Source organism: Schistocerca nitens, chromosome 9 (assembly GCF_023898315.1).
Source record: "Schistocerca nitens isolate TAMUIC-IGC-003100 chromosome 9, iqSchNite1.1, whole genome shotgun sequence".
NCBI classification, from domain to species: Eukaryota; Metazoa; Arthropoda; class Insecta; order Orthoptera; family Acrididae; genus Schistocerca; species Schistocerca nitens.
This window is the reverse complement of record NC_064622.1, coordinates 232347505-232371165: the sequence shown is the minus strand read 5'-3', so window position 1 is coordinate 232371165 and position 23661 is coordinate 232347505. Positions and strand designations below refer to the sequence as shown.

The window sequence follows — 23661 nt, the reverse complement described above, 5'->3', positions numbered from 1 at the left end:
GAAATCAGAGCTCGCACAGAAAGATTTAAAAGTTCCTTTTTTCCAGGCGCTGTTCAAGAGTCGAACCGTAAAGAAATAGCTTGAAGGTGGTTCGATGAACCATACTCTAGGTAGTTAATTTTGAATTACAGAGTAAACTTGTGGATTTAGATGTAGATGAAAGGCCTAGAAATAAAGTGAACATCAAATAAATGTGAGTGGAAAATCCTGCAGAAATAGCCTGTGTGTTCCAAAACAAAATATTGTTGCTGATCTTGCAGAGTCAAGAACGTCGCTTATCAAACAACATGAATTTCATAAAAATTCACTGCATGTACCACTAGTAAGCCTGTAATCAAGTGTGTCCTGCTCATAGTAATAATTTACATAGACCGTTCTTCAATTAAGAAAAAACTGTTTTATCTTAGATCGTCGAAAAGTATTTTTATTAAAATAAGAAGTCAAAGAAATAGATTTATAGCTTCCTACAACGTACAGCGCGTAGATTCAGGTGCAAAAAAGTACAGATAGTGTAGGAAAGCCTAGACGCATGCCATCAGTAGATCTGATCGAGGCCAGATAGTGCATGGCCAACACATGAAGAACTCTACATATTCATACATTTACACATAACGATACCAACAGGCAAACGCGTTCTTAATTCTTTTCTGGAACTATAGACAACACTGTCTGCCAAGGTTTTCGAAAGACTTCCGCTCTTTGTAAGGTGAGTTTTGTAATATCAAAACCTTCCCAAATATTCCCCGTTACTAACTCCGCTCCCCTCTTCCACCTCATTGGGACTAGACTGCGAAGATCTAAATTATACATGTACTCCACAGGGTTCTGTACAGTCATCGTGAAAGAGACTTAACGTAATTATTAACGACTGCATGTGCTGTTCTATCGGGTAATGACCCGGTATGTGTTACGGCAGTCGTCCTAATCTCTCGGCTGGGAGCGCGAGCTGCCCGCAGCCATCGTGGGAATTCATATCGCCATGCGGGCACGATGCGCGCGCAGTTCGCATTCTCTTAGTCGCGAACAGGACCGAACACTGGCGACAATACACGATCAGCAGCTGATACTAGAGTTTGTAGTCACGTTCGTATTCTTTGCTTTCTCGTCATTATAACAGTACGAAAGTACAATGAATACACAAGACACAATGTAACGTGTGCATAGTATTTGACCAACAATTCCAGGAGATCCATCTATTGCAATCAACGAATACTTTTCCCAAGAAATGTCATTTTGTCAATGTCGTTTCCTAAGTAAGAAAATAAGTCGTCGGCCGTAGCTGAACCATGCATAGGCACTCAATGTAGAATTTCCTCCATAAAGCTGAACTCAGCGTCCACTCTTCTCACAAATTCACCAATCCGAGCAACATTCGTTGCATTCTTCCTTTCATCCAAAGCCAAAGAGAAAAAGAAACCAAATGTCTAGTTTTATCCTTCAGTTGCGTTTTCCCGTCGTTTGCTATTACTTCGATGCGTCTGCAAACTGTTCTCTGTGAAAAAGGAGCTATTTCCAAAACCGGAACAGTCCATAGACACAAGATTGTTGCGGCAGAAACAAAACATTCTTCCAAACATTCTCCATCCTAAAGTGAGGCACTGTGATAGCTTACTCTGATTGGACCATCGTTATGCATGACATGGTTCTCTTCCTGTGTATATCTTACGAGGAATAGATAAAATCTAGAGCAAAATCATATAATTCTTTATAAATATCAATAGCAACATTTTAAAGAACTGATATATATATATATATATATATATATATATATATATATATATATATATATATATACTCCTGGAAATGGAAAAAAGAACACATTGACACCGGTGTGTCAGACCCACCATACTTGCTCCGGACACTGCGAGAGGGCTGTACAAGCAATGATCACACGCACGGCACAGCGGACACACCAGGAACCGCGGTGTTGGCCGTCGAATGGCGCTAGCTGCGCAGCATTTGTGCACCGCCGCCGTCAGTGTCAGCCAGTTTGCCGTGGCATACGGAGCTCCATCGCAGTCTTTAACACTGGTAGCATGCCGCGACAGCGTGGACGTGAACCGTATGTGCAGTTGACGGACTTTGAGCGAGGGCGTATAGTGGGCATGCGGGAGGCCGGGTGGACGTACCGCCGAATTGCTCAACACGTGGGGCGTGAGGTCTCCACAGTACATCGATGTTGTCGCCAGTGGTCGGCGGAAGGTGCACGTGCCCGTCGACCTGGGACCGGACCGCAGCGACGCACGGATGCACGCCAAGACCGTAGGATCCTACGCAGTGCCGTAGGGGACCGCACCGCCACTTCCCAGCAAATTAGGGACACTGTTGCTCCTGGGGTATCGGCGAGGACCATTCGCAACCGTCTCCATGAAGCTGGGCTACGGTCCCGCACACCGTTAGGCCGTCTTCCGCTCACGCCCCAACATCGTGCAGCTCGCCTCCAGTGGTGTCGCGACAGGCGTGAATGGAGGGACGAATGGAGACGTGTCGTCTTCAGCGATGAGAGTCGCTTCTGCCTTGGTGCCAATGATGGTCGTATGCGTGTTTGGCGCCGTGCAGGTGAGCGCCACAATCAGGACTGCATACGACTGAGGCACACAGGGCCAACACCCGGCATCATGGTGTGGGGAGCGATCTCCTACACTGGCCGTACACCACTGGTGATCGTCGAGGGGACACTGAATAGTGCACGGTACATCCAAACCGTCATCGAACCCATCGTTCTACCATTCCTAGACCGGCAAGGGAACTTGCTGTTCCAACAGGACAATGCACGTCTGCATGTATCCCGTGCCACCCAACGTGCTCTAGAAGGTGTAAGTCAACTACCCTGGCCAGCAAGATCTCCGGATCTGTCCCCCATTGAGCATGTTTGGGACTAGATGAAGCGTCGTCTCACGCGGTCTGCACATCCAGCACGAACGCTGGTCCAACTGAGGCGCCAGGTGGAAATCGCATGGCAGGCCGTTCCACAGGACTACATCCAGCATCTCTACGATCGTCTCCATGGGAGAATAGCAGCCTGCATTGCTGCGAAAGGTGGATATACACTGTACTAGTGCCGACATTGTGCATGCTCTGTTGCCTGTGTCTATGTGCCTGTGGTTCTGTCAGTGTGATCATGTGATGTATCTGACCCCAGGAATGTGTCAATAAAGTTTCCCCTTCCTGGGACAATGAATTCACAGTGTTCTTATTTCAATTTCCAGGAGTGTATATATATACCATTCCTCAGTATGCAAAGTGATCATAAAGTTCTCATGCAGGTGTAGAGAATGTTGCTTCACATTGTAAGTCTTCCACGCTGATAAAATAGCATTACAAAAAAGACAGAAGACCGTTATGTTATCCAGTAAGAAAGTAATCTTCTTCCCACTGTGGACTGAAGCGTAGGGATTATACAGATATCTTTTGAGGACCGTAATTCCTCAGCCATTTTCCTGACACTAATTTTGTTCCGCTGTAAACGGCAAAGGGACTTCCACACCGATAACACTAATGGAAGGAAGTAAACAGACCTGTCAAGCCGCTTGCACATCAGTAACGAATGGGTCGTGTTAGCGGAGGGGCGGAAGGGGAACTGCTGGCTGACTCGCGGGCGCCCGCAACCGTAATAGCGCATTTTCCCACACCTCATCTACATGTCTAAAGGATATACAGGATTTCTCAGTTTCATTACGACAATCGTCTAAGGGTCATATGTCATGGGGGAACAACATTCCGTGGAAGCCAAATGTCCGCTGATGCTTGCCGGCGATGCCAACCATCGTTTAGTATTTGCAGGCCCCGGGGCAACAAGATTTCATCGAACTAGCAGGGTCTGCTAACCAGGTGTGCAGCATACAACCTACCCCACTAAATTTAAAAAGTTACTTCCAACAAGAGAACCGTAAGAATTAATGTCTCTAATCAGAGAAGTGAAAAGGGAACTTTAATTTGTTCGGACTGCGCCTTACTTGCGGGCAGATGACTGGACGATAGGCAACACACTTTGCATACGGACGCCGCCAAGTGCCTAAGCTCTAGTGCGTCTCAGGAGTGCAGCCGGCCTTAAACGACGCCTAGCGTTTCGGGAAGCATCAGTGAATATTTTTTGGCTAACAAAATTTATTACTTAGGACGCGATCTATCACTGACAGAGGTTTATCGTAAGAACAGTATCAGTTCTCTATACTAAACGAACGGTTTAATATTTACATTTTCTGAGTAGCTGTAGAATATTTTCACTCTGTACATGCTATGACCAGTGACCTTGCCGCAGCGGTAACAATGGTTCCATTCAGAGCACCGAAGTTAAGCGCTATCGGGCTTGGCTAGCACTTGGTTGGGTGACCGTCAAGGGCTGGGTAGCGCTGTTGGCAAGCGGGGTGGACTCAGCCCTTGTGCGACCAGTTGAGGTGCTACTTGATTGAGAAGTAACGGCTCCGGTCACGAAAACCGACAACGGCCAGGAGAGCGTTGCGCTGACCACAAGCCTCTCCATATCCGCACTCAGAAACGCCTATCGGCAACGATGGTTGCTCGGTACCGTTGGGCCTTCCGAAGCCTGTTCGGACGGAGAGAGAGAGAGTATATGCTACAATGGTGTGTTATGATTTAACTGTGCGTCTTTGAGTTTGTTCCGTGACTGCTGTCAGTCCTGTGATATGGGGAGTCTACATGCTTGAGCCATACTCTACAGCTGGTATCAGTAGCGTCTTTCGTGCGGTGTCGTTTGGAGATATCCTGTGCGTTTCTAGTACTCCCTCACTGACCATTCCCCTTCACTAGAACTGACTGTTTGAGGTCACTGCCAACTAAAGCGCGATTGAAAGCGTATAAACGGGCTAAAGTGCAGCAACTGAGTGACAAATTCAGTTCAGGGCAGCACCAACATGTCAAAAGTGTTACACAGTACAGAGGTGATCGTCCTTAAATCACAAGTGCAGGACCACTACCATTCGGCCCCTCAGATGGTACGTCCTTGCATTCCTACGACTTTTGAAGTACCTTGCTCAGCCAATTACAGAAGGGCCTACAGTTTAACATGTGCTCTGAGCACGGGGCTGGTCAGAATTATTCTTGTTAGTACGTGTTGGCAGAGGGGAAACACAAATTCATAGTAGAAAGTGAGGACAGAATATCACTTCTATCCATAGTCTGTTTCTTAACACTGAACCACGGAGCCACAACGTCAACACAACTGTTGACTGGAGCTAGACTTTGCAGTGTACTACGTCAAGATACTAGTATAAAGAAAACTACTTGGGGTGTTATACCGGGTGCAAACGTTAACTGCCTACAGCGCCCAGCAGTGTTGCAGGAGAATATGAGGCGAAATGTTTAGTACGAGACACTTGTGGTCTCTCAAGTCATGTGGAAATGTGTGTGAATTCCTGCTGAGGTCATCGGTGACATGGCATCTCTAACCGTAGCAGTTTCAAGTCGTGTGACAGCCTTAAGTTGGAACAGCCGCATAGTGAACTACAATTGGCGCTCAAGCCACAGCGCGTTCGCGCCGCGCAACGTTTTTAAATAGGGTAAAACAGGGGTAGACAGCCGTTCGGGGGAGATGGCCAACGGCTGTGGTTCTCTAATACCCTCTTTACACCGCTGCCGGTCGGCACATGATGAGTCTTCGTTGCGAGTGACACGCTGATGCTTCCCTTCAGACTTTACTTCAAAAAAAGTGAGCATTTTTTATGATTTAATTCTAATACACCTATGTATTATATACTATGTCAATAATGTTCCATTTTTCCACTATTTCGACTGTGAGTAGTTACGAAAACTTACATTTCAGGGATGTATAGGCCTGTCTTCATACCGCCATGTTGGTTTCTCTTGGCGTTCTGTCCGCCTCCGCAGCGCAGCGGTTGCGTTACCGCCTACCACGCAAGGGGGCCCGGGTTCGATTCCCGGCAGGGCACTGAGTGATGTGTCTCCTTCATCATCATTGACACAATACGGTGGCCGAACCTAGAAGGGGATATGTTGGCCAATAAATGCAATACGATCATTTCATTTCTTAGCGTTGTCGTCCACCTTGTTTGAAGATGCACCATGGCCATTTCTCCCAGCCGATTAGGAGAATCTATAGTTCTAGTTTCTATCAGATTGCGCTCAGTGTGATTGCACTGTTTAATTCGGCTTAAATATTTACATGATATGCATTTTATATGAAAAATTTGTTCGCTCATTGTGGCGAATGAGGACTGCTGCGTTGGATCTGGGGCAAGCAATAACTTACATTTTATTCGAAAATGCATCATGTATCATTCGTAATGTCCCTGAACTGCACGCAGTGAATTTCATGTTATGCTACTGAGTAAGCACTGATGGTACGATATCTGGAATCCAGCTGAGCTGACGATCCGGTTTAGCACGATCCCATTTACGGATTAATGATCTAGTCCCCTTACACATAGTTGAGTTGAATCAGTGTCTTGAAAAAGTTTTGTTTTTGCGTTATCTTTACAATTTTCTGACAAGGAAAATATGTCTGTCATTTATTTTCCACGCCACACACACACACACACACACACACACACACACACACACACACACACACAAACACACACACACACACACACAAAACCACAGGTGCGTCGCGCGTGAGCGCTCTCACTCACCCGCATACACTAACCTACACACAAAGTTATTGAGATAAGGAGGGAGAAATAGACAGACAGGCACGTGCAGTCTCAGGTGTCCTCCTTGAGAATAGATTTGCTTCGCAGGCAGTGAGCATCTAACATTAAGTGTACTACGAGGCTCCCACTTGCCGTGGCATGTTCCAGGAGCATCCCACGGCCACAAGGAGCGCCACGCCAGCCGGTCGGCACTTCCGCAGCACAACGCTGTTAAGCACACTCGGCAGTCCGGATCATCCTCCAGCGGCATCTGCCCCACCTTCTGCCAGAACTTAGACTCGGTAAGCACCCTTTCACTGCCTCCTATATAGCAATTATATTTGGAGTATCGTCGATCTTCACTGGCATCATCATCAGCACCTAGATGTCACAGCAGATTCTGCAACAGTCGGAAATGTACAGATGTTCTGATATTTATATGAATATTATTTGTTACGGTTCGTGAACGGTAAGGTGTGTGAGTGTTTTTGGTACGTACACTACTGGCCATTAAAATTGCTACACCAAGAAGAAATGCAGATGATAAACGGGTATTCATTGGACAAATATATTATACTAGAACTGACATGTGATTACATTTTCACGCAATTTGGGTGCATACATCCTAAGAAATCAGTACCCAGAATAACCACCTCAGGCCGTAATAACGGCCTTGATAGCCTGGGAATTGAGTCAAACACGCTTGGATGGCGTGTACAGGTACAGCTGCCCATGCAGCTTCAACATAGTTCATCAAGAGTAGAGACTGCCGTATTGTGACGAGCCAGTTGCTCGGCCACCATAGACCAGACGTTTTCAATTGGTGAGAGATCTGGAGAATGTGCTGGCCTGGGCAGCAGTCTAACATTTTCTGTATCCAGAAAGGCCCGTACAGGACCTGCAACATGCGGTCGTGCATTATCCTGCTGAAATGTAGGGTTTCGCAGCGATCGAATGAAGGACAGAACCACGGGTCGTGCCACAACTGAAATGTAATGTCAACTGTTCAAAGTGCCGTCAGTGCGAACAAGAGGTGACCGAGACGTGAAACCAATGGCACCCCATACCATCACGCCGGGTGATACGCCAGTATGGCGATGACGAATACACGCTTCCAATGTGCGCTCACCGCGATGTCACCAAACACGGATGCGACCATCATGATGCTGTAAACAGATCCTGGATTCATCCGAAAAAATAAAACATGACGTTTTGCCATTCGTGCACCCAGGCTCGTCGTTGAGTGCACCATCACAGGCGCGCCTGTCTGTGATGCAGCGTCAAGGGTAATCGCAGCCATGGTCTCTGAGCTGATAGTCCATGCTGCTGCAAACGTCGTCCAACTGTTCGTGCAGATGGTTGTTGTCTTGCAAACTTCCCCATCTGTTGACTGAGGGATCGAGACGTGGCTGCACGATCCGTTACAGCCATGCGGATAAGATGCCTGTCATCTTGACTGCTAATGATACGAGGCCGTTGGGATCCAGTACGGCGTTCCGTATTACCCTCCTGAACCCACCGATTCCATATTCTGCTAACAGTCATTGGATCTCGATCAACGCGAGCGGCAATGTCGCGATAAGGTAAACCACAATCGCGATAGGCTACAATCCGACCTTTATCAAAGTCGGAAACGTGATGGTACGCATTTCTCCTCCTTGTACGAGGCAGCACAACAACATTTCACCAGGCAACGCCGGTCAACTGCTGTTTGTGTATGAGAAATCGGTTGGAAACTTTCCTCATGTGAGCACGTTGTAGGTGCGCCACCGGCGCCAACCTTGTGTGAATGCTCTGAAAAGCTAATCATTTGCATATCGCAGAATCTTCTTCCTGTCGGTTAAATTTCGCGTCTGTAGCACTTCACCTTCGTGGCGTAGCAATTTTAATGGCCAGTAGTGTATTTCATACAGCATACACTCCAACATAATTAAATTAAATGAAAACGAGGGAATACGAAGGAGTTATCCGGATGGGCCGGAAACCGGAAGAAGTGATGTACATGTACAGACAAGCAAATGATAACAATCTAAGAACAATTGAATGATTTATTAGAGAAAGATTTTCATAAATTCAGCAAGTGAATGACGAGTTCATCCACCTCTGGCCAATATACAAGTAATTATTTGTCTTGGCATTGAGTGGCAGAGTTGTGGGATGTTCTCCGGCGGAATATCGTGCCATATTCTGTACAGTGGGCGCGTTAGCTAGTTGCAAATCCCTGACTATATCTATCGAAGCGTTGTCATTTGCGGGGAGATCCAGCGACCTTGTTGGCTAAGGTAGAGTTTAGCAACACGATGGCAAGTAGCTGAAACTGTCACCGGGAGCGGGCAGGCATTATCTTGTTGAAGTTTAAGGTAGCTTGAAGTGAATGGCAACAAAAGAGGGCGTAGAATATCATCAATTTTCCCGGTGTTCTGTAAGGGTGGCGTGGATGAACACCAAAGAGGTCTGTAATGAAAGTGTCGTTGTTGATTATCACTTCTGGTTGTCGGACCGTATTGTGGCCGACAGTCAGCCTGGTATCCCATCGCTGTCCGGGTCGTCTCCAGACACGTCTTCGGCCTGGAGTGTCATTGTCTTCATTGTCTTCTGTGATGAGTTGTGCCTCTATTTGAGTCTCGATTACAGGCGAAGACGTGGCTGGGAACTCCCCAGACAGCGGTGTGATGCCTGTCTGACCTGTTGCAGAAGGGCCAGCAGAGGTGAACCAACGCATTATTGACTTGCTGAAATTGTGAGGGTCTTTCTCTTGAATAAATATTCACTGAATAATAATCCAGTTTTTCTGAATTTTTTTTCAGCCCACGATAAATATTATCTGAATACAATGCAATTTACTACTTACATTCTAGTGCATTCAGCAGATACATCATGTTACCTTTAAATACAATGCGATCTATTAATCATATTTTACTATTCATTTTATTTGTTTAATCTGTCTTCATTCATGATCTATCATCTTCAGTATTTGTATCACATCAACACCACCACTACAGCAGTTGTAATCATTATCATCATCGTCATCACCCAGTTTACAAAACTTCTGGAGAAAGGCTTACTTACCCCTTCCCATACGTTACAGTCTTCAGGTATAAGTATCCCTGTTGCTCCTGGAAAATTTCTGACGGGCCTTCCTTGTATCTTCCTCCGGGTTCCTTCTTGCATCCTAATATCCAGCAAGGAACTTCTTTGGTTTAACCAGCATTAATTCGCCTGGCTGTAACAGTCTGACACATCTTTATTTCTTTTCCGTTACTGTCATAAAGGTTTCTTGCACTATAGTCCACATACACTTGCTAATTTTTTGTGTTTTCACTCTAGTTATTACTAACATTAATCTCCACTGCTTGGTGAAGAACATTTATGTTTTTAATAGTTTTCCATTGGATAGTCCATGTTTCACTGTCACTTCTCAAATCTGGTGTTAACCATGATTTTTTCATATACTTGTGTTTTTATATTCGTTATATATATGCCCATAGAATCCTTTGTAACTTTACATACATTAAAAGCATGTAAAATCGGCCTTTGCAATTACTAATAAATGCCTTTCCTTTCATTGATTTAAAACATAGTTAGTGGCCTAGAATGAAGCGTACTTACAATTTTTGTTGGTTCCTGACAAATGAAAAAAAATACATATCAGTATGCATTGCAACAAATTATCTTAAATGAAGAGAATCAAACTAGAATTTTATTTTCTGTTTCATACCACTGGCGATATTTTAAATCGATCATATGGTGATATGAATTCACCTTTTTTCGAACGACTAGCTTTTAATGCTTTAAAAATCGGAAGTTTAAATTACTAAAAGAACTTTAGGATAATATCACACCTCTATTTATTTCTCTTCCTGTCCATTCAGTGGTTTTCTTTTGAGTCCCTAAACAGACAGCACAAACTCATCAGTTTCTCTAGTTTCATTGTTAATTTCAATGTAATTGATTTTCCTCGTACTTTCGAAATTACAATAAATGAAAAGCACCACTTTGCTTTTGTTCTACAATTCTGTTAACTTCCACAGTTACGTTACTAAGCCCTTATATTCGTTCTCTTAGTATATCGGTACAGAAGGACAACACTAAAACTGATCAAATGTGTTCCATTAATATGTACTTCTCCGTCTCTCCAGTTCATGGATCTGAAAACTTCCTACAGAACTGCTGAAAACAATTTTGTTGATTTGTGATCGCACTCTCAGACGTCTCTCAAAATTTGGAATTTAGCACTGCCCTGATGAAATAATCTCAAACAAAAACATATATTGAATCGAAACCTGGTTCTTTAACAGGATTACAGTACTTATTTTATTGAAACTCACGCGAAAACTCACTGAAATGCTATAAATCACACTTACAATCGTAAATAATACCTATTTTTGCGTACTATAGCTTCGGGCAATGCTAGCACACATCCATTGCACTATGTTCATCACTAAAGTCGTATTGTTATTGGACCTGACTAAAATATAATTTGCTTTCTATGTTGCTGTTAATGACTGAGGTTAATGTCTTCTGCATTACAAATGGAAAACTGGGAAGTCGCTAATTATTCGTCTCGTCTGACCCATTCCTTGTGAAGGAGATTAATTACAGACTTCTCTAGATTTGTATAAATCTCTTCTTTAGCAAACACTCTGCGAATAATTTTGCAGGATAGTTTTTTTTCCACCTTTCTTTCAACAATATCCATTTGTGTTAAAACATCATCATCTGCTGGTTCTTCTCTTTCTTCATGGTATTACTTATCTGGAATGACATTAGTTGTATGTATTTTTTGTTCAGCTCTTGAACTGTACAAACATTTAAAGAAATATTCTTATGCTTGTACAACTTTCTCTGTGTTCTTGGTTACTGTACCATTTGCCAACATGACTGATAAAATATAGTATTTATCCAAAATAACTTTCCGCTTTACCTTCCTTGTTTGTTATACTGTGCCAAGTTGTGTCGTGTACTAAATTTTTATTATATCTTGTCACGTCTTCTAGAAGACGTTTCAAAACAGTTTTATATTCTATCGTCTACATAATTTCGTTTGCTTGAAATCATAATTCTTCTTGTTTGTCACTGTTGCCTTCCTCCATATCAGCATTATCTTTTGCTTTCTCTATAAATACTTTTGTTCAATATTTATCCCTTTCGTCCGTACTGAATTTAATATGGTATTCTTTCTTATTCATATACAAATTCTCACAACCTACATTGCTGACACATTGCTTAACACATCTGTTGTGTCCCATTATATCTATTTTTACTCTACAGCTTGTGAGTTTACGAACATTAAAAATTCTGAAATTGTTTCGGACATCACTTCATGTACAATTTGTTTATTATTTGATTAAGTACAATATTTCTCGTTTCAGTTTTATTTGTTCCTTGCTAATTCAGTTTTCCATTTTTTTCTTCTACAAGAATGTATTACTGATGGCCAGTTCCACCCCCTCTGTGACCTGGACACACTCTTAACGCCGTGGATCTCGGAATATTCACTCCCTAACGATTTTGTAAATGGAATTTCCCATGCGTCTAGCTCCAACTACTATTCTGCGTTCAAAGTCCGTCAACTCCTGCCGTGCGGTCATAATCTCGTCGGACACCTTTTCAAATGTTCAGCTGAGCACAAATGACAGCTCCGCCAGTAAACTGCCCTTTTATACCTTGTGTATATGATACTACCGCCATCTTTATATGCTCTTATCGCTATCTCATGACTTTTGTCACCTCAATGTAACCTTAGAGCCAGCTCTTTATTCATTCTATCTTCATGCACATCACCCGAGATACTATAGGAAATGAACATTCACTCATTTTTTAGACTCTGCTTTGCGCCCTGAGGCCAGTTAGTGTACTAACCTGTCGTTTACGACCTTTTTTTTACGGCCACTGATCTTAGCTGTGCTGCATGTTTGCGAATGGCACACCATTCCATATAAACAGTGCACAGTTTGCGTTCATACAGCATCAAATCGGGCGACTTAAACACGATGTGGTCACGTACAAACTCTATAGCTCCTTCCTGTCATTCTGTCAGCTGCTGACTCCCATTCCAGTTACCACCTACACACCACTTCACTGTCATGATTACGTCAGCGGTGAAAGGTCGCAATAGCGATTGCTACCAGCTGTACCCAATTTACTGTGCTTCAAAGCTACAATGTGATCTTTTAAAGGCGTTGACTAATAATCTGTCGCCTAAGGTTGGAACTACTGCGTTACATAAGTTTTTGGAAACCGGCGTTTGTCTTAAGATGGATTTGGAGAAGTACTGGAGAAAATCTCTTAAGAAACTTACATTATAGCTGTATCTTATATGGCTCGTCAAACTAAGAGAAGGTGAACAAAATTTAACAATGAATGTAGAGTGCATCGGAGGAAAGCATGATGCAGTAGAACTGAAGAGGCAGAATTACAAATAAATGAATATGAAATGAAGAAAGAAATTAGTCAGCTACTGGAACAGCAATAGCGAGGACATTTGAAGAGTCTTCAGATGAAAGACTGAGCAAAATTATCACAAAATAGATTCAGCCCGAAGGAGGAAAGAGAACTAGGAGACAAAGAAAATGATGAGCATAACTTACAGCGGAAACTGTCATTATAAATCACATATGCAACCATTCATAAAGATCTCGCTCAGTTTTTTAAAAGCTCATGGTATTCACTGCACTGAGTTGAAAGGCAAAAGGTAAAATTAATTGTGATACGTAAACTAGAATCAAATTACTACTAACTTAATTTTGTGGTTGTTATTGGCAAGTTTTTATACAGGAAGGAAATTCCTTGCGCAATATAATCGTGTATGAAGCCAGAACATCCTAGACTGGTTGTATTAATCGTAGGGGACATAGATATTAGGTGAAATAGTTAACACTAAAAGTGATAGGCTACTGATAACACTGACAAACACATCAAACACATTCGGTCTTTCCGGTCGTTATTCACATCACGCTTAAATTTCGAGTTCTTGTGCCGTTAACACAGAATGAACAGTACAATAACATTAACAGATAGTGCCATAATTGTGATGCATCCAATAAGTTGTGTTTGAAAACACATTTTTAAACGCCAGTCATCGTGACTTGTACTATTACTCAAAAGAAACGTTGCTGCTGGACCAATTTTGTTATCATTTGGTAATAAATGATTACGCCAAATAAGATTTTATTGCTTCAGACATTACAATAATATATTTTTTTCATGCATCTTCTTCTTCTTCTTTTTCACTTCACGTATTACGCAAACACCCTGTTACTCCATCCCTTCTATGATCTCCATCCCTTCACATGTTGACCCATGACATCGCCAGTAGCGATTGCAGTGTTCATGAGACCATCTGGATTCGACCGTCGATCAATGTAAACGTATCGGCTCTTCGTGTGAATCACATTTCGGGTGTCCTGGGTCAATGGTCATCTCCCAAACGACGTCATAGAGTTGAAATGTGCTGCGCGCCACGGACGCAGGCTGGTGGGAGCAGTAATATGCTATGGGAAAGATTGTCCTTCGCTTCCATGAGACCTGTGGTAGTAACTGAAGAAACGCTGTCAGCAGCGAACAACTTGCATCTATTTATGCTCGATATCTTCCCCGACGGCGATGTAGTTTTTCAGCAGCATAATTGTCGGTGTCTCGGGGGCAGAACGGTGCTACAACGGTTTGAGAAGCGTTATAGTGAACTCACGTTGACGTCTCGGTGACCAAATTCGCCTGATGTCAATCCTACGAATCCATCTGAGTCGCCATCGAGAGCTATCACCGCTTACGCAAATCAGCGGTCCGTTGTCTACACGAATCATGTGACCTTTTGCGTAGACATCTAATACCACATAACTCCACAAACCTACCAAAAACTGTCGGATCGCTGATATGTGGAATCAGTGATGTATTTCGTTCCACAGATAGACTAACAAGTTATTAAGCAGGTGACCATAATGTTTGGCTCGTCAGTGTACTTGCATATTTCACAAGACGTCGTATGATGCTCGGTGGAGGTTTCCCTGTACCACTACCAGTCATTTCCTTTCCTGAGTGAGGGAAAAACGACTGTTTGTATGCATCCGTACGAGTCCTGATCTCTCTAATCTTACAGCCATCGTCCTTATGTGAAATGTAGGGTGGCGACAGTGGAATCGTTCTGCAGTCACCTTCAGTGCCTTTTCTCTATATTTTCTAAACATGCTCCTCGCAAAGAACGTCGCCTTCACCTCCAGTGAATGCCATTAGGGTTCCCGAAGCATCACTGTAATACTTGCATGTTGTTCGAAACTACTGGTAACAAATTTAGCAGCCCATCTCTCAATTGCTTTGATGTCTTTCTGTAATCCGACCTGATGCGGGTTTCTGATACTCAAACAGTACTCAGCAACGTGTCCTATACGTAGTCTCCTTCACAGAAGAACCACAATTTTCTAAAATTCTCCCAATAAACGGCATTCGACGGTTCGCCTTCCCTACTACAGTCTTTAAAGGCTTATTCCATTTCATGTCGCTTTGCAAAGGTTACGCCTACACATTTAATCGAAGAGACTGTGTCATGCAGCACTCTACTAATGCTACACCCTAACGTTATGGGTTTGTTTTTACTACTCAATCACATTACCTTACATTTTTCTACATTTAGCTGCCATTCATCACGTGCAACTACAAATTTTATCTACGTTACCTTGTACCCTCCTGTAATCACTCAAGCACGACACCTTCCTATACACCATAGCATAGTCAGCAAGCAACCGCAGTCTGCTGCTTCCCTGTCCGTCAAAACAGTTATGTACACAGAATATAACAGCGGTCGCATTACACTTCGCTGGGGTGCTCCTGACGGTACTCTTGTTTCTGATTAACACTCGCTGTCGAGGACAACGTACTGGGTTCTGTTACTTAGCAAGTCTTCCGTCCTTTGCGCGAAGATGATTCCGGTCTCAGGTGGATTGTCAGTGCCAGGAGGTAATCTAAACATTCAACATGTGTGAGAGATGGCAACAAATTACACGAGACCTAAATATTATCATTTTAACTCAATCCCATTCTTGTGCACAAAAGAAAATGACTGCTTAAATATACGTGTGCTCAGCTAAGCGGCCTTTGTGATGTTACAGTACATTCCCGCCTTCGGAAGCTCGTCTCAGAGCTCATCCACGGGCAGCTCAGCAGGTTCCACTGGTGAGTCTGGAACCAGTTCACAAACTTCCAGTGACAGCCAAGGCGGATCTACATCTGGTTCGGAAGAATCTTCCACCTCTACGTAGAGTTCCAGTGGTAGCCCAGGAAAATCTTCAGATCACTTTAATCCGTCGTAATATATCTGAACCATCTCGCTTTCAGATCGGAAGCTTTGGACAGTGAAACAGGCCACGTAAATCTACAAACTAGTGTAGTTCTCTTTCTTCAGCTCGGCTCGTCTGCACTCCTATCTATCTTATAATATAGGTTCTCAGTGACAATGATCAGTGTGCACATACAATGGAAACCCTACGCAGACCTGAGTAAAACTAACCATTTTGATTTTCTTTCTCAAGCGTACTGTTAGCAGTCACAGAGGAACTATAAAATATTATTAATTGTAGCATCTAAATAGCCGATTATTTACGAGTCTGATGATTCTGTACGTGAATGTTATTATAATATGGGTTTTTGAAAACTGTAGTTTAAATACATGTAGAGTTTTAACCATTGAAATAAATAGCTAACTAATGCATAAAAAGTTTATTTCTTTTCCACGTAACAGTGACCTATGAACACGATCATGTCACGAATTTTTTTTCTCGATATTCTTCACTGATGCTCTCCTTTCGTGAGTCGTAAACCTCATTCATTGATTTTATTTGACTTATGTTAATGGGTTATACATTCAGGGGAGTGAGGATGAGAACACAATACCACAAATTTGTTGTGTTTGTGTTTGCGTTCTTAACGTATTCTTAGGTAATAATCATTCATAGCAGACCACTGAGAAACGTATGAAATGCTACGTTCTGGGATGCTCATATGTACAGATTTACGGTCGAAGTTACTCATATTTCAAGAACTGTTTTGTGTGTTTCGTACAGCTGACGCAGTAAAATAATTGTTCATTAGATTATGTATCAACTGAAACTATCGACGTCCAACGAACACAACTATTTCTCCAGATGCTGCCAGTAGAATTCCATTCATTCAAATTCGTGCAGAAGAATATAGCACTCCGATGTGACACCTATTTCCAACTCTGTCCTCTATATCTCCGTTCACCAACACATAGAATTACAACATACTGGATCACCAATGTTCTAAGATCTTGCCCTTTAGTATACAGACTACCAAACACTTAGGAAATCAGGCAGGTGTTACAAATTACTTCATTCTGAAAGCCTGCTTAATATCACATCATTTCAAATGTAGTATTATACACTTGAACATAAGCTAAACTCTAATTTTCGTGATAGAAGGACTGGATTGAAGATAATTCCGTGTTTAAAATCTCTTGTAGATATCTCATATTGTGGGCGTTTTGTGATCTGTTATGATTATTGCTTCGCTCCTTTTGGGCACACGAGTATAATGAACGCCATTAACAATAAATTTCCCATGTAACGTAAAAATATGACTGTACTACCTGACACATATGAAGTACAAAAGATAATGTCATAGGTTCCAGTTAAAATAATCTTTGGAAAAGTTTGCACGAAGTTCCGGGTTCATAAATACACATTGATGAATAAGCAAGAAATGGGTGCTCGACAGCTCTATCGATTTCGTCATCACATAGGCACACAACTATTACACCACACGAATACTTGGAAAACCTATATGGAAGTGAGAAAAAAAAATCCACATTAACATGTTGAACTGGTTCAATCAAACAACAATAATGAGACTTAATTTACCTAGGTCACATACGAAGATAAGCAATTTATAGGTGAAACGCAAATTACACTAAGTCTTATATAGGCGCCAATCGTATATATATCCATACTCTTTTACCCTGGAGGGCAATCCGAAGGTTTTTCTTTGGTAAATTTAATTTTACATTTTTCTTAATGCAGCGATAGAAGAAGGAAAGCTAACAAAGATTCAAAACCCTCTCGTTACGACGTCTTTGTGTTATTATGACGACTATGAAAGAGATAATTACTTTGACAAGTTTCCCAGATTTAATTTAACTCAGGTGGTAGTACATAGCCCCTGTGGGGTGGGGTAAGACGTTTTAGTAAGTAATCATATCTGCCACCGTTCTGGATTTTCCGGCATCATTAACAATTTATATCTTTGGCTGGTGGTGATGTTGATGTTAATTGCTATCTTTTTCAAATGTGTATGTTTTTCCCATTGTCCTTGATTTTCTATTTTCAGAATAAGGATAAGGATATATTGGCATTCAGAATAGCGTGCCATGTCGTAAGCGTACAAAAACAAAGAAAATATACACATCGTGACGCGAAGAACACATGAAATAAAGAAAAATAAGTTTGCAATATTATGTAATATTCTTACAGTATGCAATATTCGGATACCAACACTTTACTCACATAATAATGTAGGTTTGCTCATATTGTGAACCAGAACGAAAAATGCTCCTACCACAGCTCAAAGAAAGGCGAATATATCCTAGTCAGAGTTAGAGAAGTAAAAGAAGGAAACTAGCTTTTCAACTTATGTGGCATATACAACGACATTTAAATTAAAACATCTTGACATTAACAAGCTTCCTTATTTGTTGCTACTAGTACCCATGCCCCGCAATATAGTAATATGACACCTGACGCCATGTTGTGCACCATGGCATTGCCAACATGTCATCCAACAGGGCATTTGGCATGTCATGCAATATAATCCAATGTGTTATCACAGTTTAGGATGCATGCGTTTCCATTCTCGGATAGTTCCTATTGTAGATGAGTCTCCACTCTCGAATACATCCGATTGTAGATCCATTCCATACTCTTGCCTCTATTTGCGCCTACATCCTTTACCATACATTTAACAGACGATGGGTTTGGGGAGAAACGGTCCCCTCGGGCAGATATCAGCCCCCCTCCCTTCTTTCCCAGAAATCAAAAACTGTTTTACCGGCCTCCTAGAAACAAATTCACTTCCAGAAATTTTAGCCTGCCAGTAAAACTTTTGTGAGCTATCACATGTAAGCTCTTCAGCCATATTATGTTATATACTCGTATTGTTTATTATGGCTGGCGAATTTGCTGGATTTTGGACACAGGATCAGGGAATTTAGCCTATAAATTGCAAGACGAGCTGTGCTAATGCCTTGCAGCTAAGAGAGCTCACTGCAGGGGGGAGTAGAACTAACTCATAAATATGTCATGATATTTGATTTACATGTCTTTCATGATGACAGATAAGTCGAAACACTGGTTCCGTTCTTTCACATTCCTGCCTCTGCTCAGGATATGTTCTCCTTTTTTCTGCTATGACAGGAGTATCTATAGTTTTTTTTTTCAAGTTAAGACTGAATGAAGGTCTATTCTTAAAAGCGAGTTTCCCATTTTATCTTGAGAATGTATTGTTTTATTTATTTTATTCACTGTAAACCGTTTCCATTCATTCAGTTTACGTACGAACGAATTTTAAATGCCATATTTAGCTCTTCTTTAGAGCATCAAATCTCGGCAACAGATTAAGGTTACTGGATATTAAAAATTTCGTTTTGTATATATCTATTTATCTATCCTTGTGCGAAAATGGTACCGATTCGTACAAGTCTAAAGAATAGAAGTGACGCTCTTTAGAAACCTCCCAGAAAAACATGGTTTTCGTAGGTAAAATCCGAACGGTACATATACAAATGGTGCCGTCAGCTGAGCATTAGTTTCAGCCCAATTAAAAAGTTTGGAAAAGGAGTTAATCGATCCGCACAGTTTGTCTGGGTGCTATTTGACGTTCGTCGTTGAATGGTTGCTAAGTATACTGTAGCATAGCTACAGTAAGACAGACGTTCCACTGACTCTACAAATGGCCTCTGGTCCAGGCTAGACAAAAATAAATTTTATGACATGTTCTTTTCTAAAACTGAAACCAGCGTCAAGATTCCCTCCTCCCCTCCCTCCCCCCACCAAACCGTGATTCTGCCGCGACATTTTAGAGATATTTTTTTCTTTCCACGAAATAAGACTCAGCCTACATTAATCACAAATTAGAATAACTTTTTTATATTAATGTAACACTGGATTCTGTCACCAGTGGTTAATTACTTGATACCACTCCACCACATGTCTTATCGTGTGGAAAACCAAGGAAAACTGTAAGCTGAGCCTTCAAATTCCCGCGACTTTTTTTTCGACATTTATTTCGTGATTTCAATGACTATAAAATATAATTTTATAATTTTGTGAGTGAAGGAGATGAACTTACTTACACAGGTTGAAACGTCAACCTGATGAGAAAGGAAAATTATTCTTGTACCTAGTCGTTTTGATGAGAGGACAGATCACAATGTAGGTAGGTAGTAGCTTCCAGTCAAGGCTGTGATATCTTGGTTCGCTGATATTACCCTCGAAAAGGTTACACTGCAGCTCTCGAAATCGCCATCCAGCACACGAGACCACAACAGTACTTGAAATCCTCTTATAAGAAATTTAAAAAAATATATGTAAAGGAAACATCATATTGACAAGGAGACAGTATTTATATTTCAAAATTCTTTAAACGGGAGGCAGACGCACTCAGTCTCCACAAATCCATCTTATTCTAACATCAACTGGAATAGTCAGGATTCAGGGAAGAAGCAGTCTTCACTAAAAATCGTCTTCTACAGTGGTATGAATAGTTTCTTTGCTGCCAGGAGCAGTTGGATGTTCATCAGATTACGACTAACAGCACGGGCTTCCTTGCTGCTTGTTAATAGCAATATTTACGCTTCAATATTTACAAAGCGACGGTGTTCATCTCATCCATTTTAACATCAACGATGTAGAATGAGATTTTCACTCTGCAGCGGAGTGTGCGCTGATATGAAACTTCCTGGAAGATTAAAATTGTGTTCCGGACCGAGACTCGAACTCGGAAATCTTGCCTTTCGCGGGCGAGTGCGCAACCACCTGAAGTACCCAAGTGCGACTCACGCCCCGTCCTCACAGCTTTATTTCTGGCAGTACCTCGTCCCCTACCTTCCAGACTTTACAGAACCTCTCCTGCGAACCTTGCAGAACTAGAACTCTTGAAAGAAAGGATATTGCGGAGACATGGCAAACATCCTGAGTTCGAGTCTCCGTCCGGCACACAGTTTTAATCTGCCAATAAGTTTCATCATCGATGTAGTCTGGCAAGTTTGAATATCGGCTCCAAGGTGATTGCAAACAGTAGATCTATGTACTTATCAATGTTTACCAGTGCAATATCTAAGCGTGCTCTTCATGGCTCATTGAAATTCCGCTCACAGGTAATTTGGCACTTATCACACAGATATACTTACCCACAAATTACAGTCGCTGATAGAATGTAATTGACCATTGAGAAGTATGAATACAAGATTAAGATTTATTGTTCGTCGCTTCCATGCCACTAGCTATTTCGTCGACGCTTGAATCATTAGGCTGGCCATTTCCGAACACAAATCTGTGGGACATCGGATATTCACAAGCTAAAATTATAGTCTCCCCAGACCGCAGACGAAATCAGTCCAAATGTAAGAGTCAGTAATATGATATATTCTTTACCACAGTTTTTTTTTCACATCACCTTATGCCAATCCTACAGTGAAAACCTTTTTTATCCCCTGCATCTTGAGGACATAAGCATCTCCACATCGCCTGAGGCCAATCAAGCAAGCCAGGTAATCAAAACACCACATCAAGAGATTCATCAGGAATGACATTTTAATGTTTAACCTGCACACGTGACTAGCAAGGATGTAAGCCAGACAAGCGACTAAATCTTTAAATCTTAATTAATAAATCGACTTTTGCTTCTCAGACGCTCATTGGTCTGGCGATTCTGCACATCTTCTTTTTGTGTACAGAGCACAGGCAGTTATACAGTGCACAATACATCATTACTTATTCCCGGTCAGTCCTATCAATACTTACAATAAGTGCTACCAAACATGTTAAAAACTTCATAACTAGCTAAAACAACAAAGTTATCAACATGAGACGTCAACTCGGAATTCCATTTACATAACGTTAACATATTAAATTTAGAGTAATTCAAAATGCTGCCTAACTGTAGCTTATATTTATATTATTTTCTGAGAAACACCTTTTACATGTATTCCCAGTTCAAGAAAGTAAATAATTATAGTAATAACTTCTCTATTCAGAATCATATAAGCAACAAGAATCAGCTCGATCAGCTCTTTTTGCCAGCATTACTGAATATAGCTCAGACCTCAATATAATGGTTGTAATAACACAACACATATAGAATGCAAAAGTGTTCTTTCCGAAATAATTGAATACTAATGGCCCATTTTCAGCCTACAGTTGAAACTCTTAGTGCATACACTGTGTTGAAAAAGTCATGGAATAGTGATATACACTTAAACAGTCGTGGTAATATCGCGTACACAAGGTATAAAAGGGCAGTTCATTGTCGGAGCTGCCACCTGTACTCGGGTAAGTCATGTGGAAAGGTTTTTGACGTGATTATAGCCGCACGACGGAGTGGTAGTTGGAGCTATACGCAAGGGGAATTCCATTTTGGAAATCATTAGGGAATTCCATGTTCCGAGATCCGCAGTGTCAAGACCTTGGCGAGAATACCGATTTTCAGGATTGACTCTAGCCTCGGACAAAGCAGTGGCCGACCTCCTTCGCTTAACGATCGAGAGCAGCGGCGTTTGTGCAGAGTTGTCAGTGCTATCAGACAAGCAATACTGAGTGAAGGAACCGCAGAAATAAACGTGAGACATACGACGAACGAATGTGATAGGACAGTGCCGCAAAATTTGGATTTAATGGGCTATGGCAGCTGACGACCGATGCGAGGGCCTTTCCTAACAGGACAACATAGCCTGCAGCACCTCTCCCGGATTCGTGACGACTGGAAGACGGTGGCCTGCCAGAATGAGTTTCAATTTCAGCTAGTAAGAGCTGATAGTAGGATTCGAGTGTGGCCCAGACCCCACGAAGCCATCAGCACAAATTGTCAACAAGGCACAGTCCAAGCTGGTGGTGTCTCCATAGTCACGTGGGCTGTGTTTGCATTGAGTGGCCTGAGTCCTGGTTAGGTTCGGCTACTTGAAGACCATTTTCAGCCATCCATGGACTTCAGGTCCCCAAAAAACGATGGAATTTTTGTATATGACACCGGACCACAATTGTTCGCGACTGGTTTACATCTACATCTAAATCTACATCTACATAGATATCCACAGGCCACCGTACGGTGCGTTGCGGAGGGTACCAGTACAACTACTAGGGATTTCCTTTCCTGTTCACTCGTAAACAGAGAGAGGGGAAAAGGACTGTCAATATGCCTCCGTATAAGCCGTAATTTCTCGTATCTTATCTTCGTGATCATTCGACGCTATCTTATCTTCGTGATCCTTCGACGCAATGTATGTTGCTGGCTCTATAAATTTTATTAATAGTGTTTCTCGAAAAGAAGGTCACCTTCCTTCCAGGGTTTCCCATTTGGGGTACCGAAGCATCTCCGTCACACTTAAATTTGTTCGACCCAACCGGTAACAAATCTAGCAGCCAGCCTCTGAATTGCTTCGATGTCTTCATTCAATTCGACGTGGTACGGATCCCAAACACTCAAGCAGTACTCAATAATAGGTCGCTCCAGCGTCCTAAATGCGGTGTCGTTTAAAGGTGAACTCGTTCCTAAAATTCTCCCAGTAAAAAGAAGTCGACCATTCGCCTCTCCTATAACAGTTCTCACATGCTCATTCCATTTCGTATCGCTTTACAACATTAAGCCTAGATATTTAAAAGACTTGACTAAGTGAAGCAGTTATACTCTATCCGAACATTACAGGTTTGATTTTCCTCCTCATCCGCATTAACTTACATTTTCCCACGTTTAGGGCTAACTGCCTTTAGGGCTAACTGCCATTCATCACATCAACTGGAAGTTTTTGTCTTGTATCTTACTACATTCATCT

At 42.1% G+C, this 23661-nt stretch overlaps 1 long non-coding RNA gene across 1 annotated transcript in view; it reads left to right on the top strand.

Moving 5' to 3' along the window:
* Positions 1 to 16320, top strand: part of LOC126203143 (uncharacterized) — a 28027-nt gene extending 11707 nt beyond the window's left edge. Inside the window, exons 4-5 of the long non-coding RNA XR_007540227.1 lie at positions 6780 to 6913; positions 15716 to 16320. This is a non-coding gene — a long non-coding RNA (uncharacterized LOC126203143). The remainder of the gene's footprint in view (positions 1 to 6779; positions 6914 to 15715) is intronic.
* The last annotated feature ends 7341 nt before the right edge of the window (positions 16321 to 23661 follow it).